Genomic DNA, 14937 nt, shown 5'->3' with positions numbered 1-14937 from the left:
CGAAAACCTTTTTCAACAATTCGAGCTTTGTAGATAGTAACACTACTATTAGCGTCTGTCTTCCTCTTGAAAATCCATTTATTCTAATTGGTGTAGGAATCACTGGAACTGATTTCTGTGATTAACTACTTTCCAATTCGGGAGAAGGTACAATTACCTCATCAAGTTCTACTTTCCTCCCACTCACTTCTTTCGAGAGAAACTCCTTCTCTAGAAAGGATCCATTCTTAGCAACGAATATCTTGCCTTCGGATCTGTGATAGAAGGTATACCCAACAGTCTCCTTTCGGTATCCTATGAAGACACATCTCTCCGATTTGGGTTTGAGCTTATCAGGTTGAACCTTTTTCACATAAGCATCGCATCCCCAAACTTTAAGAAACGGCAACTTTGGTTTCTTGCCAAACCACAGTTCATATGGTGTCGTCTCAACGGATTTAGATGGTGCCCTATTTAACGTGAATGCAGTTGTCTCTAATGCATAACCCCAAAACGATAGTGGTAAGTCGGTAACAGACATCATAGATCGCACCATATCTAATAAAGTATGGTTATGACGTTCGGACACACCATTACACTGTGGTGTTCCAGGTGGCGTGAGTTACGAAACTATTCCGCATTGTTCCAAATGAAGACCAAACTTGTCACTCAAATATTCGTCTCCGCGATCAGATTGTAGAAACTTTATTTTCTTGTTACGATAATTTTCCACTTCACTCTGAAATTCTTTGAACTTTTCAAATGTTTTAGACTTATGTTTCATCAAGTAGATATACCCATATCTGCTCAAATCATCTGTGAAGGTCAGAAAATAACGATACCCGCCGCGAGCCTCAACACTCATCGAACCGTATACATCAGTATGTATTATTTCCAATAAGTTAGTTGCTCGCTCCATTGTTCCAGAGAACGGAGTCTTAGTCATCTTGTCCACGAGGCATGGTTCGCAAGCATCAAGTGATTCATAATCAAGTGATTCCAAAAACCCATCAGTATGGAGTTTCTTCATGCGCTTTACACCAATATGACCTAAACGGCAGTGCCACAAATAAGTTGCACTATCATTATTAACTTTGCATCTTTTGGCATCAATATTATGAATATGTGTATCACTACGATCGAGATTCAATAAACCATGCACCTTAGGAGTATGACCACAGATGGTTTTATTCACGTAAACAGAATAATAATTATTCTTTGACTTAAATGAATAACCATATTGCAATAAACATGATCAAATCTTATTTATGCTCAATGCAAATACCAAATAACATTTATTTAGGTTCAACACTAATCCCGAAAGTATAGGGAGTGTGCGATGATGATCATATAAATCTTGGAACCACTTCCAACACACATCGTCACTTCACCCTTAACTAGTCTATGTTCATTCTGCAACTCCTGTTTCGAGTTACTAATCTTAGCAACTAAACTAGTATCAAATACTGAGGGGTTGCTATAAACACTAGTAAAGTACACATCAATAAGAAGTATATTAAATATACCTTTGTTCACTTTGCCATCCTTCTTATCCGCCAAATACTTGGGGCAGTTCCGCTTCCAGTGACCAGTCCCTTTGCAGTAGAAGAACTTACTCTCAGGCTTAGGTCCAGACTTGGGCTTCATCACTTGAGCAGCAAATTGCTTGCCGTTCTTTTTGAAGTTCCCCTTCTTCCTTTTGCCTTTTTTCTTGAAACTAGTGGTCCTTTCAACCATCAACACTTGATGCTTTTCTTGATTTCTACCTTCGTCGATTTCAGCATCACGAAGAGCTTGGGAATCGTTTCCGTTATCCCTTGCATATTATAGTTCATCACGAAGTTCTAGTAACTTGGTGATAGTGACTAGAGAACTCTGTCAATCACTATCTTATCTAGAAGATTAACTCCCACTTGATTCAAGTGATTGTAGTACTCAGACATTCTGAGCACATGCTCACTTGCTGAGCTATTCTCCTCCATTTTGTAGGAAAAGTACTTGTCAAAGGTCTCATACCTTTTGACATGGGCATGAGTCTGAAATACTAATTTCAACTCTTGGAACATCTCATATGCTCCGTGGCGTTTCAAAAAACGTCTTTGAAGCCCCAATTCTAAGCCATAAAGCATGGTGCACTAAACTATCAAGTAGTGATCATATCGAGCTTGCCAAACGTTCGTAACGTCTGCATCTGCTCCTGCAATCGGTCTGTCACCTAGCGGTGCATCAAGGACATAATTCTTCTATGCAGCAATGAGGATAATCCTCAGATCATGGATCCAATCTGCATCATTGCTACTAACATCTTTCAACTTAGTTTTCTCTAGGAACATATCAAAAATAAAACATGGGAGCTAAATGCGAGCTATTGATCTACAACATAGATATGCTAATACTACCAGGACTAAGTTCATGATAAATTAAAGTTCAATTAATCATATTACTTAAGAACTCCCACTTAGGTAGACATCTCTCTAGTCATCTAAGTGATCATGTGATCCATATCAACTAAACCATGTCCGATCATCACGTGAGATGGAGTAGTTTTCAATGGTGAACATCACTATGTTGATCATATCTTTTATATGATTCACGCTCGACCTTCCGATCTCCAGTGTTCCAAGGCCATATCTGCATATGCTAGGAACGTCAAGTTTAACCCGAGTATTCAACGTGTGCAAAATTGGCTTGCACCCATTGTATGTGAACGTAGAGCTTATCACACCCGATCATCACGTGGTGTCTTGGCACGACGGACTTTCGCAACGGTGCATACTCAGGGAGAACACTTGTACCTTGAAATTTAGTGAGAGATCATCTTATAATGCTACCGCCGAACTAAGCAAAATAAGATGCATAAAGCATAAACATCACATACAATCAATATAAGTGATATGATATGGCCATCATCATCTTGTGCCTTTGATCTCCATCTCCAAAGCACCGTCATCATCACCATCGTCACCGGTGCGACACCTTGATCTCCATCGTAGCATCGTTGTCGTCTCGCCAACTATTGCTTCTGAAGGAAATATGCCCTAGAGGCAATAATAAAGTTATTATTTATTTCCTTACATCATGATAAATGTTTATTATTCATGCTAGAATTGTATTAACCGGAAACATAATACATGTGTGAATACATAGACAAATAGAGTGTCACTAGTATGCCTCTACTTGACTAGCTCGTTGATCAAAGATGGTTATGTTTCCTAACCATAGACATGAGTTGTCATTTGATTAGCGGGATCACATCATTAGGAGAATGATGTGATTGACATGACCCATTCCGTTAGCTTAGCACCCGATCGTTTAATATGTTGCTATTGCTTTCTTCATGACTTATACATGTTCCTATGACTATGAGATTATGCAACTCCCGTTTACCGGAGGAACACTTTGTGTGCTACCAAACGTCACAACGTAACTGGGTGATTATAAAGGTGCTCTACAGGTGTCTCTGAAGGTACATGTTGGGTTGGCATATTTCGAGATTAGGATTTGTCACTCTGATTGTCGGAGAGGTATCTCTGGGCCCTCTCGGTAATACACATTGTTTAAGCCTTGCAAGCATTGCAACTAATGAGTTAGTTGCGAGATGATGTATTACGGAACGAGTAAAGAGACTTGCCGGTAACGAGATTGAACTAGGTATTGAGATACCGATGATCGAATCTCGGGCAAGTAACATACCGATGACAAAGGGAACAACGTATGTTGTTATGCGGTCTGACCAATAAAGATCTTCGTAGAATATGTGGGAGCCAATATGAGCATCCAGGTTCCGCTATTGGTTATTGACCGGAGACGTGTCTCGGTCATGTCTACATAGTTCTCGAACCCGTAGGGTCCGCACGCTTAAAGTTTCGATGAGAGTTATATTGTGAGTTTATGAGTTTTGATGTAACGAAGGAGTTCGGAGGCCCGGATGAGATCGGGGACATGACTAGGAGTCTCAAAATGGTCGAGACGTAAAGATCGATATATTGGACGACTATATTCGGACATCGGAAAGGTTCCGAGTGATTCGGGTATTTTTTGGAGTACCAGAGAGTTACGGGAATACGTATTGGGCCTTATTGGGCCATACGGGAAAGAAGGAAAAGGGCCTCAAGGGTGGCCGCACCCCTCCCCTTGGTCTGGTCCGAATTGGACTATGGAAGGGGGGCGCCCCCTTCCTTCCTTCTCCTTTTCCCTTCCTCTTTTCCTATTCCATATGGGAGGTGGAATCCTACTAGGACTAGGGAGTCCTAGTAGGACTCCACACTTGGCGCGCCCCCTCCTAAGGTCGGCCTCCTCCTCCCTTGCTCCTTTATATATGGGTGCAGGGGGGCACCCCAAAGAGACAACAATTGATCATTGATCTCTTAGCCGTGTGCGGTGCCCCCCTCCACCATAATCCACCTCGATAATACTGTAGCGGTGCTTAGACGAAGCCCTGCGTCGGTAGAACATCAACATCGTCACCATGCCGTCGTGCTGACGAAACTCTCCCTCAACACTCGGCTGGATCGGAGTTCGAGGGATGTCATCGGGCTGAACGTGTGCTGAACTCGGAGGTGCCGTGCGTTCGGTACTTGATCAGTCGGATTGTGAAGACGTACGACTACATCAACCGAGTTGTGCTAACTCTTCCGCTTTTGGTCTACGAGGGTACATGGACAACACTCTCCCCTCTCGTTGCTATGCATCACCATGATCTTGTTGGGGAACGTAGTAATTTCAAAAAATTTCCTACGCACACGCAAGATCATGGTGATGCATAGCAACGAGAGGGGAAGAGTGTGATCTACGTACCCTTGTAGATCGACAACGGAAGCGTTAACTTGGTTGATGTAGTCGTACGTCTCCACGGCCCGACCGATCAAGCACCGAAACTACGGCACCTCCGAGTTCTAGCACACGTTCAGCTCGATGACGATCCCCGGACTCCGATCCAGCAAAGTGTCGGGGAAGAGTTCCGTCAGCACGACAGCGTGGTGACGATCTTGATCTTCTACTGCGGCAGGGCTTCGCCTAAGCACCGATACAATATTATCGAGGACTATGGTGGAAGGGGGCACCGCACACGGCTAAGAATATGATCACGTGGATCAACTTGTGTCTATGAGGTGCCTCTTGCCTCCGTATATAAAGGATCCAAGGGGGGGTGCGGCCGGCCCTAGTAGGAGGCGCGCAGGAGGAGTCCTACTCCTACTGGGAGTAGGACTCCCCTCCTTTTCCTTGTCCAAGTAGGAGAGGGGGAAGGAAGGGAGAGAGGAGAGGGGGGCGCCACCCCTCCCTCCTTGTCCAATTCGGACTAGGGGGAGAGGGGGCACGCGGCCTGCCCTGGCAGCCCCTCCTCTTCTCCACTTTAGGCCCATGAGGCCCATTAACCCCCTGGGGGGTTCAGGTAACCCCCCGGTGCTCCGGTTTTATCCGAAACTTCCCCGGAACACTTCGGGTGTCCGAATATAGCCGTCCAATATATCAATCTTTATGTCTCGACCATTTCGAGACTCCTCGTCATGTCCGTGATCACATCCGGGACTCCGAACTAACTTCGGTACATCAAAACTCATAAACTCATAATATAACTGTCATCGAAACCTTAAGCGTGCGGACCCTACGGGTTCGAGAACAATGTAGACATGACCGAGACACGTCTCCGGTCAATAACCAATAGCGGAACCTGGATGCTCATATTGGCTCCTACATATTCTATGAAGATATTTATCGGTCAGACCGCATAACAACATACGTTGTTCCCTTTGTCATCGGTATGTTACTTGCCCGAGATTCGATCGTCGGTATCTCAATACCTAGTTCAATCTCGTTACCGGCAAGTCTCTTTACTCGTTCCGTAATACATCATCTCGCAACTAACTCATTAGTTGCAATGCTTGCAAGGCTTATGCGATGTGTATTACCGAGAGGGCCCAGAGATACCTCTCCGACAATCGGAGTGACAAATCCTAATCTCGAAATACGCCAACCCAACATGTACCTTTGGAGACACCTGTAGAGTACCTTTATAATCACCCATTTACGTTGTGACGTTTGGTAGCACACAAAGTGTTCCTCCGGCGAACGGGAGTTGCATAATCTCATAGTCATAGGAACATGTATAAGTCATGAAGAAAGCAATAGCAACATACTAAACGATCGGGTGCTAAGCTAATGGAATGGGTCATGTCACTCAGATCATTCACCTAATGATGTGATCCCGTTAATCAAATAACAACTCTTTGTTCATGGTTAGGAAACATAACCATCTTTGATTAACGAGCTAGTCAAGTATAGGCATACTAGTGACACTCTGTTTGTCTATGTATTCACACATGTATTATGTTTCCGGTTAATACAATTCTAGCATGAATAATAAACATTTATCATGATATAAGGAAATAAATAATAACTTTATTATTGCCTCTAGGGCATATTTCCTTCAGTCTCCCACTTGCACTAGAGTCAATAATCTAGATTACACAGTAATGATTCTAACACCCATGGAGCCTTGGTGCTGATCATGTTTTGCTCGTGGAAGAGGCTTAGTCAACGGGTCTGCAACATTCAGATCCATATGTATCTTGAAAATCTCTATGTCTCCCACCTGGACTAGATCCTGGATGGAATTGAAGCGTCTCTTGATGTGCTTGGTTTTCTTGTGAAATCTGGATTCCTTTGCCAAAGCAATTGCACCAGTATTGTCACAAAAGATTTTCATTGGACCCGATGCACTAGGTATGACACCTAGATCAGATATGAACTCCTTCATCCAGAGTCCTTCATTTGCTGCTTCGAAGCAGCTATGTACTCCGCTTCACATGTAGATCCCGCTACAACGCTTTGTTTAGAACTGCACCAACTGACAGCTCCACCGTTTAATGTAAACACGTATCCGGTTTGCGATTTAGAATCGTCCGGATCAGTGTCAAAGCTTGCATCAACGTAACCTTTTACGATGAGATCTTTGTCACCTCCATATATGAGAAACAATTCCTTAGTCCTTTTCAGGTATTTCAGGATGTTCTTGACCGCTGTCCAGTGATCCACTCCTGGATCACTTTGGTACCTCCCTGCTAGACTTATAGCAAGGCACACATCAGGCCTGGTACACAGCATTGCATACATGATAGAGCCTATGGCTGAAGCATAGGGAACATCTTTCATTTTCTCTCTATCTTCTGCAGTGGTCGGGCATTGAGTCTTACTCAACTTCACACCTTGTAACACAGGCAAGAACCCTTTCTTTGCTTGATCCATTTTGAACTTCTTCAAAACTTTGTCAAGGTATGTGCTTTGTGAAAGTCCAATTAAGCGTCTTGATCTATCTCTATAGATCCTAATGCCTAATATGTAAGCAGCTTCACCGAGGTCTTTCATCGAAAAACTCTTATTCAAGTATCCCTTTATGCTATCCAGAAATTCTATATCATTTCCAATTAGTAATATGTCATCCACATATAATATCAGAAATGCTACAGAGCTCCCACTCACTTTCTTGTAAATACAGGCTTCTCCAAAAGTCTGTATAAAACCAAATGCTTTGATCACACTATCAAAGTGTTTATTCCAACTCCGAGAGGCTTGCACCAGTCCATAAATGGATCGCTGGAGCTTGCACACTTTGTTAGCTCCCTTTGGATCGACAAAACCTTCTGGTTGCATCATATACAACTCTTCTTCCAGAAATCCATTCAGGAATGTAGTTTTGACATCCATCTGCCAAATTTCATAATCATAAAATGCGGCAATTGCTAACATGATTCGGACAGACTTAAGCATCGCTACGGGTGAGAAGGTCTCATCGTAGTCAATCCCTTGAACTTGCCGAAAACCTTTTGCGACAAGTCGAGCTTTGTAGACAGTAATATTACCGTCAGCGTCAGTCTTCTTCTTGAAGGTCCATTTATTCTAAATTGCTTGCCGATCATCGGGCAAGTCAACCAAAGTCCATACTTTGTTCTCATACATGGATCCCATCTGAGATTTCATGGCTTCAAGCCATTTTGTGGAATCTGGGCTCGCCATCGCTTCTTCATAGTTCGTAGGTTCATCATGATCTAGTAGCATGACTTCCAGAACAGGATTACCGTACCACTCTGGCGCGGATCTCACTCTGGTTGATCTACGAGGTTCAGTAGTATCTTGTTCTGAAGTTTCATGATCATCATCATTAGCTTCCTCACTAACTGGTGTAGGTGTCACAGAAACAGTTTTCTGTAATGCACTACTTTCCAATAAGGGAGCAGGTACAGTTACCTCGTCAAGTTCTACTTTCCTCCCACTCACTTCTTTCGAGAGAAACTCCTTCTCTAGAAAGTTTCCGAACTTAGCAACAAAAGTCTTGCCTTCGGATCTGTGATAGAAGGTGTATCCAATAGTCTCCTTTGGATATCCTATGAAGACACATTTCTCCGATTTGGGTTCGAGCTTATCAGGTTGAAGCTTTTTCACATAAGCATCGCAGCCCCAAACTTTCAGAAACGACAACTTTGGTTTCTTGCCAAACCACAGTTCATAAGGCGCCGTCTCAGCGGATTTTGATGGTGCCCTATTTAATGTGAATGCGGCCGTATCTAGAGCGTATCCCCAAAACGATAGCAGTAAAATCAGTAAGAGACATCATAGATTGCACCATATCTAGTAAAGTACGATTACGACGTTCGGACACACCATTACGCTGTGGTGTTCCGGGTGGCGTGAGTTGCGAAACTATTCCATAATTTTTCAAATGTACACCAAACTCGTAACTCAAATATTCTCCTCCACGATCAGATCGTAGGAATTTTATTTTCTTGTTACTATGATTTTCTACTTCACTCTGAAATTCTTTGAACTTTTCAAATGTTTCAGACTAGTGTTTCATTAAGTAGATATACCCATATCTGCTTAAGTCATCTATGAAGGTGAGAAAATAACGATATCCGCCACGAGCCTCAATATTCATCGGACCACATACATCTGTATGTATGATTTCCAACAAATCTGTTGCTCTCTCCATAGTACCGGAGAACGGTGTTTTAGTCATCTTGCCCATGAGGCATGGTTTGCAAGTACCAAGTGATTCATAATCAAGTGGTTCCAAAAGTCCATCAGTATGGAGTTTCTTCATGCGCTTTACACCGATATGACCTAAACGGCAGTGCCACAAATAAGTTGCACTATCATTATCAACTCTGCATCTTTTGGCTTCAACACTATGAATATGTGTGTCACTACTATTGAGATTCAATAAAAATAGTGCACTCTTTAAGGGTGCATGACCATAAAAGATATTACTCATATAAATAGAACAACCATTATTCCAGATTTAAATGAATAACCGTCTCGCATCAAACAAGATCCAGATATAATGTTCATGCTTAACGCTGGCACCAAATAACAATTATTTAGGTCTAATATTAATCCCGAAGGTAGATGTAGAGGTAGCGTGCCGACTGCGATCACATCGACTTTGGAACCGTTTCCCACGTGCATCGTCACCTCGTCCTTAGCCAATCTTCGCTTAATCTGTAGTCCCTGTTTCGAGTTGCAAATATTAGCAACAGAACCAGTATCAAATACCCAGGTGCTACTGCGAGCATTAGTAAGGTACACATCAATAACATGTATATCACATATACCTTTGTTCACCTTGCCATCCTTCTTATCCGCCAAATACGTGGGGCAGTTCCGCTTCCAGTGACCAGTCTGCTTGCAGTAGAAGCACTCAGTTTCAGGCTTAGGTCCAGGTTTGGGTTTCTTCTCTTGAGTAGCAACTTGCTTGATGTTCTTTTTGAAGTTTCCCTTCTTCTTCCCTTTGCCTTTTTTCTTGAAACTAGTGGTCTTGTTGACCATCAACACTTGATGCTCCTTCTTGATTTCTACCTCCATACCTTTCAGCATTGCGAAGAGCTCGGGAATAGTCTTATTCATCCCTTGCATATTATAGTTCATCACGAAGCTCTTGTAGCTTGGTGGCAGTGATTGGAGAATTCTGTCAATGACCCAATTGAATCAAGTGATTATTATACCCGGACATTTTGAGTATATGCTCACTGACAGAACTGTTCTCCTCCATCTTGCAGCTATAGAACTTATTGGAGATTTCATATCTCTCAATCCGGGCATTTGCTTGAAATATTAACTTTAACTCCTGGAACATCTCATATGCTCCATGACGTTCAAAACGTCGTTGAAGTCCCGATTTTAAGCCGTAAAGCATGGCACACTGAACTATCGAGTAGTCATCAGCTTTGCTCTGCCAGACGTTCATAACATCTGGTGTTGCTCCAGCAGCAGGCCTGGCACCCAGCGGTGCTTCCAGGATGTAATTCTACTGTGCAGCAATGAGGATAATCCTCAAGTTACGGACCCATTCCGTGTAATTGCTACCATCATCTTTCAACTTTGCTTTCTCAAGGAACGCATTAAAATTCAACGGAACAACAGCACGAGCCATCTATCTACAATCAAGCATAAACAAGCAACATACTATCAGGTACTAAGTTTCATGATAAATTTAGGTTCAATTAATTTACTAAAAGAACTCCCACTTAGATAGACATCCCTCTAATCCTCTAAGTGATTACGTGATCCAAATCAACTAAACCATGTCCGATCATCACGTGAGATGGAGTAGTTTCATTGGTGAACATCACTATGTTGATCATATCTACTATATGATTCACGCTCGACCTTTCGGTCTCCGTGTTCCGAGGCCATATCTGTATATGCTTGGCTCGTCAAGTATAACCTGAGTATTCCGCGTGTGCAACTGTTTTGCACCCGTTGTATTTGAACATAGAGCCTATCACACCCGATCATCACGTGGTGTCTCAGCATGAAGAACTTTCGCAACGGTGCATACTCAGGGAGAACACTTCTTGATAATTAGTGAGAGATCATCTTATAATGCTACCGTCAATCAAAGCAAGATAAGATGCATAAAAGATAAACATCACATGCAATCAATATAAGTGATATGATATGGCCATCATCATCTTGTGCTTGTGATCTCCATCTTCGAAGCACCGTCATGATCACCATCGTCACCGGCGCGACACTTTGATCTCCATCGTAGCATCGTTGTCATCTCGCCAATCTTATGCTTCCACGACTATCGCTACCGCTTAGTGATAAAGTAAAGCATTACAGCGCGATTGCATTGCATACAATAAAGCGACAATCATATGGCTCCTCCAGTTGCCGATAACTCGGTTATAAAACATGATCATCTCATACAATAAAATTTAGCATCATGTCTTGACCATATCACATCACGACATGCCCTACAAAAACAAGTTAGACGTCCTCTACTTTGTTGTTGCAAGTTTTACGTGGCTGCTACGGGCTTAAGCAAGAACCAATATTACCTACGCATCAAAACCACAACGATAGTTTGTCAAGTTGGTGTTGTTTTAACCTTCACAAGGACCGGGCGTAGCCACACTCGGTTCAACTAAAGTTGGAGAAACTGTCACCCGCAAGCCACCTATGTGCAAAGCACGTCGGGAGAACCGGTCTCGCGTAAGCGTACACATAATGTCGGTCCGGGCCGCTTCGTCCAACAATACCGCCGAACCAAAGTATGACATGCTGGTAAGCAGTATGACTTATATCGCCCACAACTCACTTGTGTTCTACTCGTGCATATAACATCAACATATAAAACCTAGGCTCGGATGCCACTGTTGGGGAACGTAGTAATTTCAAAAAAATTCCTATGCACACGCAAGATCATGGTGATGCATAGCAAGGAGAGGGGAAGAGTGTGATCTACGTACCCTTGTAGATCGACAACGGAAGCGTTAACTTGGTTGATGTAGTCGTACGTCTCCACGGCCCGACCGATCAAGCACCGAAACTACGGCACCTCCGAGTTCTAGCAAATGTTCAGCTCGATGACAATCCCCGGACTCCGATCCAGCAAAGTGTCGGGGAAGAGTTCCGTCCGCACGATGGCGTGGTGACGATCTTGATGTTCTACTGTCGCAGTGCTTCGCCTAAGCACCGCTACAATATTATCGAGGACTATGGTGGAAGGGGGGACCGCACACGGCTAAGAATATGATCATGTGGATCAACTTGTGTCTATGGGGTGCCTCTTGCCTCCGTATATAAAGGATCCAAGGGGGGGTGCGGCCGGCCCTAGTAGGAGGCGCGCAGGAGGAGTCCTACTCCTACCGGGAGTAGGACTCCCCTCCTTTTCCTTGTCCAAGTAGGAGAGGGGGAAGGAAGTGAGAGAGGAGAGGGGGCGCCACCCCTCCCTCCTTGTCCAATTCGGACTAGGGGGGAGGGGGCGCGCGGCCTGCCCTGGCAGCCCCTCCTCTTGTCCACTTTAGGCCCATGAGGCCCCTTAACCCCCCGGGGGGTTCCGGTAACCCCCCGGTGCTCCGGTTTTATCCGAAACTTCCTCGGAACACTTCTGGTGTCCGAATATAGCCGTCCAATATATCAATCTTTATGTCTCGACCATTTAGAGACTCCTCGTCATGTCCGTGATCACATCCGGGACTCCGAACTAACTTCGGTACATCAAAACTCATAAACTCATAATATAACTGTCATCGAAACCTTAAGCGTGCGGACCCTACGGGTTCGAGAACAATGTAGACATGACCGAGACACGTCTCCGGTCAATAACCAATAGTGGAACCTGGATGCTCATATTGGCTCCTACATATTCTACGAAGATCTTTATCGGTCAGACCGCATAACAACATACGTTGTTCCCTTTGTCATCGGTATGTTACTTGCCCGAGATTCGATCGTCGGTATCTCAATACCTAGTTCAATCTCGTTACCGGCAAGTCTCTTTACTCGTTCCATAATACATCATCTCACAACTAACTCATTAGTTGCAATGCTTGCAAGGCTTATGTGATGTGTATTACCGAGAGGGCCCAGAGATACCTCTCCGACAATCGGAGTGACAAATCCTAATCTTGAAATACGCCAACCCAACATGTACCTTTGGAGACACCTGTAGAGTACCTTTATAATCACCCATTTATGTTGTGACGTTTGGTAGCACACAAAGTGTTCCTCCAGCAAACGGGAGTTGCATAATCTCATAGTCATAGGAACATGTATAGGTCATGAAGAAAGCAATATCAACATACTAAACGATCGGGTGCTAAGCTAATGGAATGGGTCATGTCAATCAGATCATTCACCTAATGATGTGATCCCGTTAATCAAATAACAACTCTTTGTTCATGGTTAGGAAACATAACCATCTTTGATTAACGAGCTAGTCAAGTAGAGGCATACTAGTGACACTCTGTTTGTCTATGTATTCACACATGTATTATGTTTCCGGTTAATACAATTCTAGCATGAATAATAAACATTTATCATGATATAAGGAAATGAATAATAACTTTATTATTGCCTCTAGGGCATATTTCCTTCAGATCTTCCGTGTGCGTAGGAATTTTTTTGAAATTACTACGTTCCCCAATAGTGGCATCCGAGCCTGGTTTTATGCGTTGATGTAATATGCACGAGTAGAACACAAGTGAGTTGTGGGCGATATGTCATACTGCTTACCAGCATGTCACACTTTGGTTCGACGGTATTGTTGGATGAAGCGACCCGGACCGACATTACGCGTACGCTTACGCGAGACTGGTTTTACCGTCGTGCTATGCACACAGGTGACTAGCGGGTGTCAGTTTCTCCAACTTTAGTTGAATCGAGTGTGGCTATGCCCGGTCCTTGAGAAGGTTAAAACAGCACTAACTTGACAAACTGTAACACCCTCGATGCGACTATATCTCCCACGTGTCGAGGCACGACTTAGAGGCATAATTGCATTGAAGGCATATGTCACAAGTTAGGCAATCTTCACAACATCCCATGTAATATAAATCATAAAGGGGAGATAACATAGTTGGCTTACACTCGGCACGTCAATCAAGTACATAAATAACATTACATCATCCAAACACTCATGGCCCGACTACGGCGCCAAAATAAAAGAGAACCCAACAAGCGACACGGTCCCAATCACCCCCAACTGGGCACCACTACTGATCATCAGGAAAGGAAACATAGTAACGTTGAGATTCTTCGTCGAACTCCCACTTCAGCTCATACGTGTCTGCTGGAGCGGAGTCATCGGGCCCTGCATCTGGTGTAATAGTAATCTGTGAGCCACAGGGACTCAGCAATCTCGCACCCTCACGATAAAGACTATTTAAGCTTATAGGTAAGGCAAGGTAAAAATAAGTGGAGCGGCAGCAAGCGACTAGCATATATGGTGGCTAACTTATTCGCAAAAGAGAGCGAGAAGAGGAGGCAAAGTGCGAGCGAGAAATTAGAGAGCAACCTGCGCAAACATTACTCCAACACCGTTTCCACTTTCCGGACTCCGCAGAGAAGAGGCCATCACGGTAACACACTCAGTTGATTCATTTTAATTAAGTTAAGGTTCAAGTTATCTACAACCGGACATTAACAAATTCCCATCTACCCATAACCGTGGGCACGGCTTTTGAAAGTTCAAATCCCTATAGGGGAGTCCCAACTTAGCCCATGACAAGCTCTCACGGTCAACAAAGGAATAGACCTCCTCCCAAGACATTCCGATCAGACTCGGTATCTCGGTTCTTCAAGACACTTCGACAGGTTAAAACAAGACCAGCAACACCGCCCGAATGTGCCGACAAATCCCGATAGGAGCTGCACATATCTCGTTCTCAGGGCACACTCAGATGAGACTAGCTACGAGTAAAACCAACCCTCAAGTTTCCTCGAGGTGGCCCCGCAGGCAGCTCAGTTCGGACCAACACTCAGAGGAGCACTGGCCCGGGGGGGAGGGTTAAATAAGATGACCCTCGGGCTCCGGAAACCCAAGGGAAAAAGAGGCTAGGTGGAAAATGGTAAAACCAAGGTTGGGCATTGCTGGAAAAGCTTTAATCAAGGCGAACTATCAAGGGGTTCCCATTATAACCCAACCGCGTAAGGAACGCAAAATCCGGGAACATA

This window comes from Triticum dicoccoides, chromosome 6A (genome assembly GCF_002162155.2).
Source record: "Triticum dicoccoides isolate Atlit2015 ecotype Zavitan chromosome 6A, WEW_v2.0, whole genome shotgun sequence".
Classification (NCBI taxonomy): domain Eukaryota; kingdom Viridiplantae; phylum Streptophyta; class Magnoliopsida; order Poales; family Poaceae; genus Triticum; species Triticum dicoccoides.
The sequence above is the reverse complement of the archived record's forward strand: the minus strand, read 5'-3'. Positions refer to the sequence as shown.